This window comes from Ambystoma mexicanum, chromosome 2p (assembly GCF_040938575.1).
Source record: "Ambystoma mexicanum isolate Mex_15411 chromosome 2p, UKY_AmexF1_1, whole genome shotgun sequence".
Classification (NCBI taxonomy): domain Eukaryota; kingdom Metazoa; phylum Chordata; class Amphibia; order Caudata; family Ambystomatidae; genus Ambystoma; species Ambystoma mexicanum.
Window position 1 is genome coordinate 119,766,707 of NC_090923.1, and position 19,478 is coordinate 119,786,184.

Here is a 19,478-nt window from a genome sequence, read left to right on the forward strand (position 1 = left end):
AAGTACTCCAAGCTGGCTGATCAAGGTGTAATTGCTGGGCTTTTTCCTGTGAACCCACTCCCGGAAATCAATTCAACAACAATTGAGGAAACAGCAGTTCCAGGCCCCAGTGGCAGTACTCTAATGAACTCAACCAATTTCGATGATATTGACAATAACTCCCAATTGGAGCTGTGTTTAAATATACAGAGAGGGATGTCATCGCAAATACCATTGACGGTGGTAGCGGCACTTTACCTCACAATGAAAGTAATACGAGCATTCCGTCTGGTCTACTTAACTCCATTGGGAGCTATGGACGACTGTCGGCCTCCCCTGATCTAGTAATGGCTTCCATGGAGGATGTACCTGACAAAGAGGCGGAAGCTCCTGACTGTCAGTACCCTGGTGCAAATGAGATTGCTGAATTGCAGTCCTCTGTTGCTTCACTACAATTTGCACTTAAGAGCCTCTTGCAAATGTTTGGACGCATCTTGGTAAACACTAACATCCTTACCATGGCACAGGAACAGAAGGAGCCAGACCGCGAGGAGGCGGAAGTCAATCTCTCCGAAGCTATTCACATTGCGGAAGGAAGTGAAGAGCAGCAATGTACTGAGGTGGCCGAAGCAAACCCCTCTGAAACTATCCATAGCGTGGAAGGAAGCGATGTACAACAAGGCAATGAGATTAACTCAGACCGAGAACAAAGTCCTCAAGTATTCTTCTCACGGACGCAGCGTAGATTGGCGAGGAAAGCATTAAAAAACAAAAAAAAACATGTGCTCCCCCCTCCCTAGCGGGAGCTCTGACAACGTTTGACACACGCTTAAAAAAAACAAAGAAAAGAATAGCTAGAGCGAAGGGTAGGCCTCTACGGCCAAGGGCCGCCTGACTAGCTGGCTTCCAGCTGGCTTCTACCGGAGGAAGAGAAGATGAAACATCTGGTTGAAGACGAGGAACTACTGGAGATAGAGAACCAGGGGGAAGATTTAAGATCACTAGTCAGCCCTGAGTAATCAGTAAGAACGGTGGTCGAAGGAGATATCCCGGTCCCTATATCGCCCAAACTGGGAAAAGATTGTAAGGTTATTACTGACAATCGCATTTGCCTAATTAAGAACCTATACCAGAGTTGCAAAAACAGTTGGCTAGCGCGATCTGAGCTATTAGTTAGACTAAACTGTGTACCGTAACTTCGAGTTCTAAAATATAATGACTTTTTATTTGTTGAACCGCTGAAAGGTCCAAACCCCAATGTTTCTGCTCTACATTGCACTTTCTTATCCACAGTGCGGACGATTAGAAATTACACAGATTAATTGAGGGCAGTTGACGTTGACAATGATGTGGACTTAAATGAGATTGATCCTAGTTCTATACAAGAAGATATGGCAACTCCAGTCTAAGAACCAGCATGTTTTAAACTGAAAGAAGGGAAACATTTGGAACCTGCTGAAGTACAAGTGTTAAAATGGCTGATGGAATCTCTTCCGGGGGTTTAGCTAATCATTGAGCTTTTACATTTCTCACATGGAATTTTAGAGGTTTTGCCCATTTGCTGTTGATGTCTTAGCAAAACATAGTTGCATCTGTTTGCAAGAGACTTGGATAAGGGACTCCTTGATATTATATGGTTTTGTGATGCACCAAGCATATGCAAAAAGGGGCGAAAGAGGTTGTCCATTTGGGGGATTACTGATGGGGGTGGCAAACACATTGGTCTCCACAAGGATTAACTGTAAGCAAGAGGATAATCGCATGGCTGTGGAGGTGGAGTATGGGGAGGAATGTAGTTCCCAAAGATTCCTAAATCTTTATAATCCTCCTGGAGCAGTATTAAGGGAACTAATACAAGAAGCATTCCACGACTTAATGACATCTTGGATAATAAAATCAGGCAACTATGCGGTAGTAGTAATGGGGGACTTTAATTGTCATATGACAGGCGAGGGGGTAACTTCATTGAACCCTAAGCTAAATGAGAAGTGTGTAATGACCCATGGGAAAGGGGAGATGGAGGGCTTAGGATGGATCCAACTGTTTGAATTTTGGGAACTAGAGATGATTCATGGCCGTACCCTTAGTGACAGTCCTGGGAAACATACATGGACCAACAGGGCAGTTTCTAGTACCTTAGATTATATATTCATGTGTCCTATAATGCAGCTGCAAGTCATGGACATGAAAGTGATTTTCAACAATTGAAGCGATCATGCGATGCTTCAATGCTCCCTCTACATCTCTAGGTCTGTCCCTGCTAAAAACGAATATTGGCAGAATAAATGCCAATAATGCAGGGACTAGAATTGTCTGGTCAGATAAGAATATAAGGTTGGCAATCAAAGCCTTAGACACCAAGCACACTTCTAGTTTCCCTGACTTCAATGCCATGCCCATTAATGCTATTGAAGAATGGATTTCGGCATTTTCGGGTAAACACGAAGATGCTAATATGGGTTTCATGGTAAGAACTGAAGGTAAAATGCTACCCTTCAACAAAGAGATAAGAGACGCCAAGAGGGGTCTTAGAACTGAACTCCACAGAATTAAGGTCAGGAACTTGCCAGTGTTACAGAACTGTGATAGTGTGAGGAAAGTTCAAAACAGATATAGAGCCTTCATAAAGAACATAAAAATGGCAGAAAGAAATCGTGCTTATCAAAGGGTAGTGCAGACTATCTGCTCTAAAAATGTGTGCAGCATTTGGTCACTCCTGAGTGAGGCGAGGGACAATGTTAAAGGTCAATTAGCCAACCCTATTAGCGGGGCGGATTGGGTAAACATTTTCGTAGGACGAAATTCAGGGGACAAGGTGACTGTGAACATACCATTGAGAAAAGCTCCGACACGTCCTCCTTTTGATGTTTCTTATGAGGCAATCGTAAATCAAATAAAAGTTCTAAAGTCCTCAAGAGCCGCGGGTCCCAACGGGCTGGCTAATGTCGTAATTAAGAACTACCCAGAGTTTTGGGCCAGTTTACTCTCCATACAGTTTGAGAAGATCTTAACTCAGGGAAGGATACCCCACTCTTGGCAAACAGCAATCCTTATCCCAATATTTAAAAAGGGAAATCAATTAGATCCTAACAATTACAGATTTCTGTCTATGTTAGACATAACAGGAAAGCTTTTTGCCTCACTGTTGTTAAGTGAAATACAGAAATGGGTAGACGATGCCAACATTCTATGTAAATTCCAGAGTGGGTTCTGGCGGGACTACTCCACCACTCACAATCTTATGGTGATGGAAATTTTATGCACTAGAGCGACTAGTAGGGAGCAGCCTCCGCTTTATTCTCTTTACCTCGATTTTAAGGCTGCCTTCGACTCCATCCCAAGAGACCATTTGTGGTCAAAACTAGAAGCCATGGGTTGTCCGGGGGGACTCTTGTACTATCTCAGACTTTTGCACCAGAATACCATGGTCAGACTTAAATTAAATCAGGAAAGTAACATGACTGAAATGATGCTACAAAATAGGGGGGTAAAGCAGGGGTGTGTCACAGCACCACTTACCTATAACTTGTACGTGTATGACATACCAGCAGCAAAAACAGAAGTCTCTAACTGTCCACCTAAAATTGGTGAGGCCCCTGTGCTGTTCTAGCATACGCTGATGACTTGGTAATATTGGATAACACCATAAGTGGACTCCGACGATCTGCGACCGCTTTATGGGAATATGCTAGCGCAAATGGCATGACCATTAACTTAAATAAGACCAAAGTGCTGAGATTTACTGGTAAAAGAGCTTCTCGTGTTAACTTGATGGTGGGTAAAATAAATATACCATATGCGCCTTCTTATCGTTACCTGGGAGATGAGACTGAGACCAACAGTGACTATTGCGCTTGCAGACAAACATTAGAGCAGCGCAACTCACTGCATTGATTTCTAGCTTTACGAGCAAGCAGGGTGGTTTTACACTTTGGGGGGACACAACATCTCTATATCCAAGTGTTTATCCCTAGGATTACATATGGCCTTGAGGCCCTTCTCTCTTTTGACCTAGCTTGGCTTCAGGTGATTGAAGGGAAATTCTGGCGTCAGATTCTGGGGTTACCCCCAGGGGTTCCGATGGCCCTCATAAGGCTAGAACTAGGACTTCCATCCCTAAAAGTGACAGTGCTAAAAAAGAGTGCTGGGTTCTTCCTAAGGATGATCAGTGGCAGTACCAATCCGCTATTGATGGTGGTACACCAGGAATTAGTCAAAAAAACATACCACTTGTCCACTATTTAAAGCAATGACAAAGTACCTAGCAGACATAGGCTGGACTCATGGAGGAGTTAGCTACTCGAAGGAAGTTCAAAATGCGCTTGGGAAACATGTGGACCTATGGAACTGGTTAGAGAATTTTGCTCATTTGAGCACGCTAAAGAGCTACCAGTTTGTCAAATATAAGCAATACACATTTATGAAGCCACAGGCGTATTTGAATCTTTGTCCTACTAAAAGGCTCAGACGCTTCATAATCCTATTTAGAATGGAACAATTACCTACTAGGATGATTTTGGGGACTAGAGAAAATATTCCCACTAAAGAGCAAGTCTGTCGCCTCTGCAATTTACCTGAAACATTGGAGACAGCTAAACATCTATTAACTGAATGGCAAACAATGACCGGCACAATACAGTCGCATATTGGTAAATATGTACATAATTTAGAAACCATTGGTGAACCGACATTCTGGCTATATTACACAAACACCTGAAATATGCGTTTGTTTATCGCTCTTTACAATATATGGTTAAAAATTGAATCCAGGTTGGGCCCCATGATATGAGAAATATGAGAGTTGTTACGCTAAAATGACGAGACCTTGCTCTGGGGGCAACTGTTAGCATAGCAGTAACCCGCAATTAATCTATGAACCCTGTGAGGAAAGTTTAAATATGTATGTATAGTATGTAGAACACAACGGGACTAATCTCGAGAATGTATTATTGTAGGTTTTAGGTTCATTCTATTTTTATTTCAATTTCCATTGGTTAAGGTTTTATGTGTATTATATTATTGTATTTTTTTTGTATATGTGTTTATTTGTATGATATGTGCAAAGTTTGAGTTTCTTAAACTAAATCACATTAACGAATAAAAATAAAAATAAATCTTGCTGTATACATTTCCTTAAACTTAGTAGTAATGGGTCCAAAATACAGTAGCATAGAAGAATTACCTATGATGCACAAATACTGTATGGGTCCTTAATGTACCCCATTTATATTTAATATCCAGTGTTGTTACCTTGCCCCTTGCCCCTTCCTATAATGGTGAGTCATAACCTTTTTGTACCCTATGTTGATCATTAAATTCAATTATTGTCTATCTCTGCCTTGCTGGGCTCAGCATCCTAGGTTATGTTTCGTTCTGGATGGTAATCTGTGATGTATTCATTAGTAGCATGTTTCCATTACTATATTTTTAAATATGTATACATGCATATACTGTTCAAGCGTAACCAGCAGGAATAACTAACTGGTCTCTGTGAACTGTTGATCCTATGATGTGTCTATACTATCAATGTTTGTCTGATTGGTGACTCGGGTCCTTCCCATTTACTTATTGAATTTGGTGAGTCTCTGGAATACATCAAAAAAATCAGAAAACGAAAGGATTAGCAAATACTGATTCCACTCTCGTGGTTAAAAGGGTTATAGTGAATCCCCAGCACTTATACTCTTACCTTTTTGTAAGACTTCTATTTTTTCGATTAATTACCCCTCTCCTTGGGGGTAACTCATAGAAATCAGTGCACGAGTGGCGCATGCGGCTGGTGCACAGAGGGAACGTGCGCTAGTCTGCGCCAGCCGCGTGCACCAAAACCCATTTCAGTGCACAGCATATTCATGGATACTTATATCCATAACCAGCCGTGGTGCAGAGTGGCGCAGTGACCCTGCAGCAGCGCCAGTTATGCCCCCAAACCCGCCCCGTGCACCAAAAACATCTCACAAAACCCTACATGGCACAAAGGCCAGTGGACCAGCATACAGCCCCCCAACCATGAAAACGCATGTAAAACTCCCTGTGCACCCCTGGGAATTCGCGTACCCCGCTTGCGCTAGTGAAAACACGTGTGAAAGTCCAAGCGCACCCCCGGAATACACGTATGCCTGCAAAATCACGTGTAAAAGTCCACGCACACCCCTGGAATACATGGAACCCACACACGCTAGCGAAAACGTGTGTGAAAGTCCACGCGCAGCACCGGAATACAGGTACGCCAGTGAAATTGCGTGTGAAAGTCCATGCGCACCCCCGGAATACACTTACCCCGCTCACGCCAGCGAAATCGCGTGTGAAAGTCCACGTGCACCCCCGGAATACAAGTACAACGCTCACGCCAGCGGAACCGCATGTGAAAGTCCACGTGCACCCCCGTAATACGCGTACCCCGCTCGTGCTAGCAAAAACATGTGTAAAACTCCCTGTGCACCCCTCGGAACATGCATACCCCGCTGCATCAGGTAAAATGCGTGGAAAAAGTCCACCCTGTGGTGTGGCCTGCCTGCGGGGCATGCCCAGGGGTGATGGGCTGCCTGCGGACCATGGACTGGGGTGATGGGCTGCCTGCGGACCATGGACTGGGGTGATGGGCTGCCTGAGGGCCTTGGCCAGGGGTGATGGGCTGCCTGCAGGCCATGGACTGGGGTGATGGGCTGCCTGTGGGCCATGGACTGGGGTGATGGGCTGCCTGTGGGGCCTGCCCAGGGGTGATGGGCTGCCTGTGGGGCATGCCCAGGGGTGATGGGCTGCCTGCGGGCCATGGACTGGGGTGATGGGCTGCCTGCGGGCCATGGACTGGGGTGATGGGCTGCCTGCGAGGCATGCCCAGGGGTGATGGGCTGCCTGTGGGGTATGCCCAGGGGTGATGGGCTGCCTGCGGGCCATGGACTGGGGTGATGGGCTGCCTGCGGGCCATGCCCAGGGGTGATAGGCTGCCTGTGGGCCATGGACTGTGGTGATGGGCTGCCTGTGGCCATGGACAGGGGTGATGGGCTGCCTGTGGGCGATTCCCACGGGTGATGGGTTGCCTGCGGGGCATGCCCAGGGGTGATGGGCTGCCTGCAGGCCATGGACTGGGGTGATGGGCTGCCTGCGGGGCATGTCCAGGGGTGATGGTCTGCCTGTGGGCCATGGACTGGGGTGATGGGCTGCCTGCAGGCCATGGACTGGGATGATGGGCTGCCTGTGGGGCATGCCCAGGGGTGATGGGCTGCCTGCGGGCCATGGGCTGGGGTGATGGGCTGTCTGCGGGCTATGCCCAGGGGTGATGGGCTGCTTCGGCCATGGACTACGGTGATGGGCTGCCTGTGAGCCATGGATTGGGGTGATGGGCTGCCTGTGGGGCATGCCTAAGGGGGGATGGGCTGCCTGCGGGCCATGGACTGGGTTGATGGGCTGCCTGTGGGCCATGGACTGGGGTGATGGGCTGCCTGTGGGGCATGCCCAAGGGTGATGGGCTGCCTGCAGGCCATGGGGAGAGTGGATAGGTTGCCTTCTCGTATTCCAGGGGTGCGCATGGACTTTCACACACGATTTCGCTGGCGCAAACGGGGTACGTGTATTCCGGGGGTGCGCATGGATTTTCACACGCGATTTCGCTGGCGTACATGTATTCCAGGGGATGCGTGTGGACTTTCACACGTGTTTTCGCTAGCGCGAGCGGGTACATGTATTCCGGGGGTGCGCGTGGACTTTCACACACGATTTCACTGGCGTACGTGTATTCCGGGGGTGCGCATGGACTTTCATATGCGTTTTCGCTGACGCGAGCGAGGTACATGTATTCCGGGAGTGTGCTTCGACTTTCACATGCAATTTCGATGGCGTACGTGTATTCCGGGGTTGTACGTGGATTTTCACGCATGATTTTGCTGGCGCGAGCTGAGTACGTGTATTCCGGGGGGGGCGTGTGGACTTTCACAAGCGATTTTGCTGGCGTACCTGTATTCCGGGGGTGCGCGTGGACTTTCACGTGCATTTTCGCTAGCGCGAACACGGGGCACGTATTCCGAGGGGTGCGCAGGGAGTTTTACATGCGTTTTCGCTAGTGCGAACGAGGTATGCGCATCCTGAGGGGTGCGTGTGGACTTTCACACGCGTTTTCGCTGGCGCGAGCGGGGTACGTGTATTCCGGGGGTGCGTGTGGACTTTTACACACGATTTGGCAGTGTGTGCCCTCCGGGTGTGCCCCCCTTCCCATGCCCCGCAGGCAGCCCATCACCCCAGACCACGGCCCGCAGTCAGCCCATCACCCCAGACCATGCCCCACAGGCAGGCCACATGGCACCATGCACTCGGGAGCACTGACACATGTCCACACCACCTCCATTGATGGGCACCTGCCAGCAGGCCCCGACTCATGTCCCCCACCCCCCCCCAACGACCCCCATTGACGGGCACCTGCCAGCAGGCCTGACTCATGTCCCCCCCATTGACGGGCACCTGCCAGCAGGCCCCGACTCATGCACCCCCACACCCCCAACCAGCCCCATTGATGGGCACCTGCCAGCATGCCCTGACACATTGTGAAAACAAAATCAAAATATCGAGGCTGAGTACCCCAAAAGGAAATACACCGAACACGGGTTACAAAGGAACATACAAAGATCTTTTTATTTTATACTGAACAGTTACAGAGAAAAAAGGTAACAGATAGCTATCAGCCCTCAGTACAACACAACGAACTCCAGCATGGTTCAGTGTGCTTAGTGAGAGACGCTGTACATTAGAATTCGTTGCTCTTTTATACCATTTGCGAACATGATGTCCAACCCTACTTCGGGTTAATATTCCTCTAATACATTACTGATCTAGGGTTCATGCCGAGTTCATACCACTATATGCATAGGGATTGCCTTTAATACATTCGCCAACAAGCCTACATGGTAACAGTGTATTTTAGGATTTCTCATGAAGGTCTTCTCAAACATGAATACAATGGGCCTCATTACACGGAAGGCGGTAAGGGTTTACCGGTACCAGTAAGGGCACCGGTACCGGTAAACCCTTGCCGCCTTACTACGAGGTCCCTTTGCGGGTCCTCCCTTAACGCCTGGTTTTTACAGGAGTTAAGTACGGGACCCGCAAAGGGACCTTGGTGCTAATTACGGTACCGCAATTTGCGGTACCGTAATTAGCACCTTCACCATTAACATGGAGCCCTATGGGGCTGACTGGCAATGGTGAAGGGGCAATGGTGGATGGCGGAATTAGCGCCCCCACACACCTTGGAATATGGCGCTAATTCCGCCATCCACCAAGGCGGACCCGGTAAGGTACCGGCGGCAGCCATGGCGCTAATAGCGCCATGGCTTACCGCCTTCCGTGTAATGAGGCCCAATGTAGTTAAACAAGTGTTATTAGTTCAGTATTTGGATACATTGTTCTTAACATATGCTTGTGGATTAGTTTCATTGCACGAGTAATCCTTTACACACAGGTCAGCGAAGGACAAGGTCTAAGTTCACGACCCCAACAAGTGGCCTGCAGGCAAGTTACATATTAATTACACACAGAGGTCAAGACAGCCATGTTGTGTTTCGGAATGACGTCGTCCACCATTTTAACTCACATGGTGACTTTACAGAGAGAACCTAAAATGGCGGATTGACCTAAAATGGCGGTTTACATTGATTCTAAGGTCAGGACCTTGCAACACGGATTCCTTCTCAAGTGGCTTATAAGCAGCTTGGCATAGGCCAATATACATATATTCGTTGCAATAGGAGGTACGATATAATTTACTGTTTGACAACATGGCCCACCAAACAACATGTCCTAATAAAAGACCCATGGCCCTAATGCCAACCCAAATCCTCTTTTCCCCCCAGTAAAAGCATGCAATCATCCACTGCACCCACTCCCAAATTACCCATGCCATGACAATCTTAAAAGAACCTCCATGCCCATGCATAAATGCACAACAGAGCCACTCAGTGGCAATACGTGACTGAGGCAATGTACATTGAGACATGCACAAAACCAAGGATAGTACACAACACCAATCATGAAGTTAGAATAAATGTATTGAAAACATAATGAAATAACATAATGAAAATCAAACTTGCAAATTAATAAATAATTGATTGATTTATTTATTTATAGAACGCTTTACACCAAGGCGCTGTACAATGAAAGCTATTACCAAAAATCAAGAAAATCCAATGAAAACCAAAAATCCCCGGCATGAAAAAAGAAAAGTGGTCCATCACCAATGTCAATATGAATTAAATAATAAAAAAAAAAGAAAACTATTGATCCATGGGAATTGCAAAAAAAGAAAGTATGTACAAGTCTTCAACTATATACAATCCAAGTCCAAAGGGTCCATGATGCCAAAACAAAAGGAAACCTACAAAAAAGTCCTATGAATAAAAAACTATATACATAAAGTAGAGCAAAGTCCATGAACTCAAAAAAAAAAGAAAAAACAAAGGAAACCTAACCCTAAAGAACTATGTACAAAGGTGGTGGGCAAGTCCAACAGCTAACTTGTTGATGTTCCAGGCCAGGGCATCATCGAACTCCACGTCGATGTTCCGGAGGCGGGACTCTTCCCTGGCCTCGAGGTCTCGCAGGGATGCAGCCATGGTCTCCTCCAACTCCCTGCGAGTTGCCTCGAGGCACTCAGCCCCCCCTCAATGCCCTGCGCATGGAGTTCTTGGCCCGACCATAGTGAGCCACCGCTCCGCATCTATCTGTGGCCCAACCGCTGCCACACGGAAGAAACTCCCAATCCAGGGTCCTCCTGCCCTCCGGCCGATGCCTGCCCCTGTGATGTTGTTGGCCCCGAGCCATCATCGCTCCCACCATGATCCTGCTTCTGCCGTGCATGTGCCCTGCTTGTCGATGCCTGCACGCCTTCCTCTTGCTGGGGTCCAGTTGGTGGGGTGGCCACCCCTGCTGGACCTCCGACTCCCAACTGTGGCAGGGATGTGTCCTCCACCAGCCTGGCCACTGGGTCAGGGGCAGCTCCACAGGGTGCCCAGGTGATACTTGGGCAGGAAGATGGCACAGAGGACGACTGGCGCATAGGGGGTTCAGTTGAGGAGGGGGTCGCTAGAAGATCCAGCACAGGGAGAAACCCAGCGCCGGTGACCTGTCATAGTAGGCTGCCGCGGTCAATGAGGTATTTGAAATGACGTGCATTGTCCACACTAGAACTCTGCACGTCATCCCTGTTTGAGCTTTTCAGGCATAAGTCCAAGCTGCACACTCCTAGCACACCTCAACATGTCCAATAAGTTTGGTGGTAAGGTGGACCCGGCGCCTCAGTGCATCCGCTGCTTCGAAGAGGCGCTGGGCCTTCCTGAGGGTCCTGGACCTGAAGTCCTTCCAGCACTTACGGATGTGTTGTATGTTGCGGGTTGCCACCTCCTCTGCGTTGATGGAAACCACGATGTCCAGCCAGATCCTCTCCCGTCCATCCTTGTTGGCGCGTCTTCTTCCATAGAGGACATCATAATGCACCAGGACTTGCTCCACCAGGATGCCAACCTCTCCTGCTGTGAAGCTGGCAGCCCTCTGCCTCTCTGGCTGGGGGTTTCCAGTGGTGTCTGATGGTGTTTCTCCCGACATGGCAACCACCGAGGCAGGTGTGGGTGGGCAATTGGTTCCTGGTGCTGGGCTGTGGAGCGGTGGAACTTCATTCGGGAGTCTTCTGTTCCAGCAGGGGTGGTCTCAGCAACTGGACCCCTGCAGATGGCTGACGTGTAGGCACCAAATGGCAGGGCACATGGCCAGCAGCCAGGCAGGCAGTAGCAGATGGCTGGTGGGAGTCTGCCCGGGCCCTGGGGGGCAGAAAAATGGCCTTCTGGGCAGGAGCGTGGTCTTCCATGTGTTGTCGCTTGGCCAGCTTGATACAGAGTGATTTGGCATTTGAAAAAACAGCACGTCAGCGTTTAATTCGAGGAAAGGCCCTTAGCAGGTAAGCACAAATGTGACGTAACACGCGCAGGCGTTTCCTTCAGCACGGGTGCATCTGCACGTGCAAAATAATCACGTCTGTGTGTGAATGCGTGTAATTCGAGGAAAGGGCACAAGCGCATGTGTTTTTGATATTTTTTTTCATGCAAGGCAGGCGTTGAGTCGTGTACGCTATTTTTCCCACTGTCGTTCCCCCTGTGCATCGCGTACCATTTTCGAGGTCATAGTAGCCCGTGTGTTCCCCGTGTATGTGTTTTTTGTGTCCCTGGGTGCCACACCCTACTTCTGGAGGTAAAATCCACACACTTGGGCCACAGGGGTCACGTGCACAATTATTATTTAAAATGTCTTGTTCTTATAGTTTGTCCGTAATTTATTTTATTTTTAATTTTTTTGGGGGGTGCCTGAGCGTTGCCTGACCCGTCATTTTTCCCCATGGGTCACAGACAGCCTTGCAGTAGCACTGGGGTACCTATTCCATCACGTACCCTGCCCCCTTCTAGCCAATTGCCCAGGACAATTGTTGAGTGAACCTCCCATAGCCTATTTTCCATTGGTGCCATGGTTGGGAGGCCACCAAAGGCTAAGGGGGGCAAAGCTGGATGTCCTTCCAGGGCTGGGCGTGGTTGGGCACGTGGGGGCGGAGACCAGGGAGGACGGGGAGTCCAGGGTGGCCAGGGTGGCTACCGGGGGGGGAAAGAAAGGGGTGCCCCTCTGGGGCAGGATGCCCAGCCACGTGCTGGTGCAGACATGCCACCACCCCCTGTGGCTACTGGTGATACAGCTGTTGCATCACAACCTGGCACCCATATCACCCAACAGCAATTTACATCTTCTGTCACGGGCCCACCGGTGGTGGTAACTGCAGATGCAGCTGTGGGCACCTCCACCCAGGCTCTGGGTCAGGCAGCGCATGTTGCGTTGCTTGACGAGGAATTCCAGGACGATTTCCATCTTGTCCGGAGGTTGGGGTCATGTGTGCCCACTGTAGCTGTGGCTGTGACTGTGGCACACGTATCTGGGGCAGTTATGACATCTGCTGCCCCAAGCAGCCGGCTGGTGGTAACTGCATGTGCAGATGCTGCCAACACCACCCTGGCAGTGAGTCAGACGCAAGCCAGACCTTCTGTCCTCATACCAACACGAACTGCCTTGGCACAGTCCCACAAGCGCCACTGCCCCCACTGATCAGGGCCACATTGCCCACTCAGGGTCAGTACCATCGGCCAAAAGGAGGAAGCCTCTGGCCTCTGGCACGTCAAGGAAGAAGCCTTGCTGCAAGCAGGAACTGGACTTCCTTGTGGACTACGTGTCAGAACACCAACGTGATATGATTGTGGGCCCACAGTGGCATACAACGTATCACCAGCGTTGAGTCCACTGGCAGCATGTTGCAGATTGTGTTACAGCCATGGGATTCCAGGTGCGCACGGCTCAGGACTGCTACAAGCGTTGGAATGACCTCCGACGCAGTGCAATACAAAAGCGTGCCTCGAATTATTCCATGTCTATGGTGACTGGTGGTGGGCCACCACCAGAGGAGGATGAACTCACTCAGCATGAGGCGATCGCTTCAGAGTTCATCCGGGAAGAACAAATCCATGGAGTGGGAGAGAGGATGGATTATGATGCATCATCTGGTGAGTATTGATGAGTGTGACTCAATGACATGTGTGCTTGGCATGTGTGTCCCTCCCAGCTACAACTTGGCTCCTTCCTTTCTTCAATCTCCCTCTCTACCTGTGGTGTTCAGCAGGGGTCTGACCTCTCGGCTTGACTATACAAACAGCACCTGGTGGCTCTCGCCTACTGCATTTTCATTTTCTGCTACCACTTCCATTGCTATGCTTATGACAACCAACTCATTTCCAGGCTGCCCTTGGGCAACTCTTCTCCCTCCCTTATTTCTGATAGCCTCATTGCCATTTGCAATTGGTGTACTGCAAATGAGTTCTGTCTAAATGCCAGCAAGACTGACATCCTCCTCGGTACACCTTCGCCATCCTTTCACCTCACTCTCTGGCCAGCCACACTTGGCCCTCCTCTTACCTCCACCTGCAAGGCCAACAACCTCGGGGTCACCTTTGACTCAACACATTCCTTTTCCACACACGTTTCTGACGTATCTGAGATAGATTAACTTCTTCACATTCTCAGGGGTACTGTGCCTTTCCTATTGTTCAACTACATGCTCAATGTCTCTCATGCTAGGTTTTACTGAAGGTTGGAGTACTGTGACAGGCTATTAAAATATTCCACCTGCCTCCACAATCCACCCTCTACCACTAATCCAGTACAGGACTGCGAGACTTGTCCTTGGCCTCATGCCCTTGGATCCTACCTTTCCAGCTCAGTAATCCCTTCATTGCTTATCAGTGGATGCAAGGATGATACTTCAGACCCTATGCATTGTGCACAATGATTTTTTGGGACTGGGTGTGAAATAGCTGCAACAATCCCCCTGCAAATTCCACCACTCTTGAGGCCTTTGCTCCTCCACATCACACTCTCTCCAGGTCAGTTGTTAATTGAATAGATTAGCTGGGGGCAGATCTGTGTGTACGGCTGGGTACTCTCTTTGGAACAGCCAACTGGGCATGTAGAAACTTGAGGAGAAACATCTCTGCTTCCGGTAGCAATTCAAGACCTTCCTATTTTCTTCTGCATTAGCCCATCTTCTCCCCGGCTGAACAGTTTCCTCTGTCTACACTGTGCCCCTGCATACACTCTGTCTTCGGGCACAGGTAGGTACAGGTACAGGTAGGTACAGGTGCTCACCCTGCCTTCCTGCTGCACTGCCTCCAATTGCAATGGGTCCTGTGCGTGTACCCATGCAGTCCCCAACTCTTCTTCTGCACTCATCAGATTTGCCCTATACAAATTGTCTTGAACTTGCCACTTTCTGGCTGCACTGCCACCTTTTGAATGCCTATTCTATCATTGTACTTTATTTTTCTTCTTTGGTCTCCTCTGTTTGGCACGTTCCCCTTCTCCCCCTTCCAGGGTCTTCAGCCCTTCATCCCTTCTCCATGCAGTTGCATGTTCTCAATGTCACTGTGCCCGGTATGATAGTTGTTTTGAATTCCTTTTCTCCCTTGTCCCACTCCCTTAGCTTGTTTGCGCTCTGAGCCACTTGTGTAAGAGTGCAATCTTGATGAGATGTCATATCATGTCATTTACATCCTTTGTCCTTGGTGCAGTGTGTCTCACTCTGACTGTGCTGATGGCAGTGGCTCCCCATGCACATGTGTGCACAATCATGTTCCATGTGCATTCCATGTATGCCCCTAGGTGGTGTCCTTGACCACCTGCTCATTGTAGAATGTGTCCAGAATGATCCAGTTGTCATCCCATTTGGACAGCCATGTCATGCTCACTGTAGGTCTGTGTGTCATCATGCACGACTTCAGGCTGTCCACATCTGTATCATGCACATGGCTCCCCCTGTTACTGGCCCACTGCCTCTTTTCAACTGGTGTTGTCTTCTACATGCATGGGCGTACTATTAATGGTTCCTCATCTGTCCTCCATCATGTCCACTTCTCATCGGCTGTAGTGACATTTGAATGACGAAATGCAATAGACGCATGCCTACACTGTCTGGCAATGCACAGTTATGTGTGGAACATGTCAATGGGGGTCATTCCGAGTTGGATGGTAAGGGAAAAATTATGCCGGTAAAGGACTACCGGCATCGTTTCCCGTTACGGCCCATTCTGACCCACCAGACCGTTATTTACGGCGTCGTAAAGTACAATGCCGTAAATAGCAGTTTAATGGCGCGCGCCCGACACGCCATGCCGTAATTAGCAGCATGGCGTAAACCGGAGCTGATCCCAAGTTAAGCGGACATGGAAAAACGGCCTCCACAAGACCGCAAAGTACCTTACCGCCATGGAGTAAATACCGGCATCGCCGAGAAGGTGTTAAGGACCCTGAGCAGTGTTTCCAAGAGGAACAGGTGCACTCAATCAGCACAGGTGGAGGCAATGGAGTCTGGCACAGCACAAAAGGAGCACACCCACACATCACACCCCCTCCCACACCAAGATGATACCAATTGTAGCAGCATTCCTGGAGCTGGAGGCCCTGCTTGCAAGGCAGCAAGTACAACAACAGCAACTACAACAACCACAACCCTCACCACAGAGGATACACAGGAGGAGAAAGAGGGTGAGACAGGCCCAGCATGCCCTACCGGTGCAGCCACGATTACCACGCCGGCAGCCCCCAATCCCCCGCATCAGAGCCACCCCCTTCAACCTCACACCAGAGCAGATCCACACCCTGTACCGGCTTGACTGGGACACCATTACCAGCATAGTGGACATGATACATGATGATATAGTGAGCCACATAGAAATCCGCACTGCTATCCCCCCTCTACTGAAGGTAGTGTCTGTGCTCCACTTCCTTGCCACAGGCAGCTACCAGCATACAGTGGAGCACATGCATGGCATTTCACAGCCCATATTTTCACGGATACTCAAACAAGTGCTGGATGCCCTCCTCACCCACACAAGGGAATACATATCCCTACCCCATACTCCCCAGGAGATATATGACACCAAAGCTGCACCCATGATGTGGAATTAGTGGTCCCGCATGCCATGGAGGTGCTGTATCGCAACCGCAAGCAATACCACTCCATCAACGTCCAGATGGTGTGTAATGCCAGTAAATCCATCACACATTGCAATGCCCGATACCCCGGATCAACTCACGACTCCTTGGTCCTGCGGAACTCAACACTACCACGCTACATGGAGCGACATGCCGGACGACGTGCCTGGCTGCTTGGTGAGTAACCTGAATGGGCCATGGCAGTGCATTGGGGCTGTAAGTAGGTCGCCTGCATACTCCACCTGGGTGGGAAAAGGGGGAGGGGGGAATGCATACTCCACCTGTGTGGGAAAGGGGGGGATGCATACTCATCCCAGTAGTCATCTGCGGCCATGTAAGACTAGTACAATTCTCCACCATGAATGCACACACAATTACCTCCTTTCCACTTCCATGCAGGTGTTGCTGGCTACCCTCTAAAGCCGTGGCTCATGACCCCGATCCGCAACCCACAGAACAGGCACGAGGAGGACTACAATAGATCCCATACCCGTACACGGGTGTTGATAGAGCAGACCTTCGGCCTGTGGAAGGCACAATTTCGTTGCCTCAGCCGGTCTGGTGGGGCACTCATCTACAGCCACGAGAAGGTGTCCAAGATCACCATGGCATGTGTAATGCTACACAACATGTGCATCCGTCCGAATGTGCCACTGCCCCCTGACGTGGAACTGCTACCACCAGATGATGATGAGGGGGAGGAGGAAGGAATGGCAGGACAGCAGCACAGTGCCGATGCACAGGAGGGACGTTCAGTGCGTCAATCATTGATTGGACAATATTTCTGACTCACAAGTCAGCTGAGGGTGTGAGGGTGAGAGGACATTGGGCACTGGGTGTGGGGATACATGTACACCATGCAATGTGCGACATTAAAAGACACAAGCAAAATGAGCAATGTCCACTCTGTTTTTTGGGAATGAACAACCAGTGTATTCAACATTTATGTAGGAACGTGTACAACAAAACCACCACCCTCACCCCCCTCCCCCCCAACTCCCACACACACCCTCACCCCTCTCCCCCCAACTCCCACACACACCCTCACCCCCCTCCCCCCCAACTCCCACACACACCCTCACCCCCCTCCGCCACCCCCATCTTCCACACACACCCTCCCCCCGCTCCCCCCCAACTCCCACACACAACCTCACACCCCTCCCTCACCCCCTCCCCCTCCCCCCCAACTCCCACACACACCCTCACCCCCCTCCCACTCCCCCCACAACAACCCCACAATAGTCCCATCAGTGCAACATAGGCCACATGTGTGTGGCAGTATGGTCATTGTGTACTTCTAGAGCCAGGGGTATCCATATTCTGGCGGCGGAGTGTGCGCATTGACCGACGGACAGGGCTGGTATGCGTGGAGGAGCACTGTGAGGGTGGGTACTCCCACTGGGGCTGTGGTCTGGGGGGTGCTGCCTCCAGGGCATCAGCGATCCGGCCCAGCACCTCACAGAGCCGGTTTGTGTTGGCAGTGATGACTTCGCCCAGGGCCTGCAGGTCATTGTGGCACTCCGACCTGGATTCACGGTTGTCCCGGATAAAGTCCTCAATCAGGCCCGTGAGGCGCTGGGAGTACAATCCATCCATGGCCGGTGTGGCAGATGTGCTCGGCAGCCGTGGTGTTGAGCCTGCAGCCCTTTCGGGGCTTTCTGCAGGGGAGGTGGATCCAGGACTGGCAGGTGGTGCTCCTTGGCCTGTGAGGCCTGGGGTGTCACTCTCCCCGGAGTCGCTGTGTGCAACTTGACTGTAGGATGGGGTGTCTGGGCTGTGTACAATGTCATAGGGCTCCTCCACGTCGGATACGGGAACTGATGTTGGGCTATCTGGCTCCTCGAGGAGGCACATGGCAGCATCCTCCCCTGCCACACTGGACTCCTCTGAGTGCACCGTGGGGCATGTCTCCGTCGGCAGTGCAGGCATGGGTAGGGGTGTGGGTGTGGGTGTGGGTTGTGCAGCCTCCATGGGGGTTGCTGGTGCAGGTGGTGTTGCCTGTGCCTTCTTCCTTCCTGCAGGTTTACGCTGTCCCCTGGCTGTGCCCCTGGAGATACAGGGCTGCGTGGCTTCCTGGCCCTCACTTTCATGGCCGCTGCCTGTGGGGGGGAAGAGAGAGATGGCATGAGCTATGATTTGGGAGTCAGCATTTCTTCTAGTCTTTAGTATAACAATGTGATTGCAGCATTTTGTTGACATTTGGGTGGGGAGTGGGACAGTGATCTGGGCTTGGATGGTAAATGCATGCAGGTGTCTGGGTCACTCATGTTGGTGGAGTACTGTGCTGACTCACATTGACTACCTCTTTGTGTGCTATGGCCAATATGGGTTGGAGCCTTGCACCTGGCATCAGCCTGGGTCTCACTTGTGACGGCATGATTTGATGGAGGGGGGGGGTTCCCATACGTGATGTGACTGCTTGCCCAGCCCTTGGCGGTGCCTTACATTGGGAATGCATTTACTATCTTCACTCATGACACTCACCTCCATCTGCGGATGACGGGGCACCGCACTCCATCTCGCCGCCCCCCTCTATGGCTTCAGTGCCCATCATGTCCGCACACGTTTGCTCCCAGGGCATCATCTTGATGGGAGAAGCTGGGCCTCCTCCTGTCTCCAGGGCCTGTGTTCGGTTGGCCGATAGGATGGCCCGCACCCTGAGACGGAGGTCACCCCACCGTTTCCTGCAGTCCCTCGTCGTACCGGGGGTGTTCGCTACGGCGCTCACCCTCTGTGCAACCAAGTCCCAGATCTCCTTCTTCCTGGCAATGGTGGGCCTACGCATGTCACTGCTGAATACTATCTCAGCATTTGCGTGCAGGGTGTCCACCAGGACTTGGAGCTCGTCCTGCGTGAAACGCTCCTTCCTGATGCGGGCGGCACCTTTCTTCAGTGCTTTCGGCATGATGCTGGTCAGTGATGGCTTTTTTTAAGGGTCA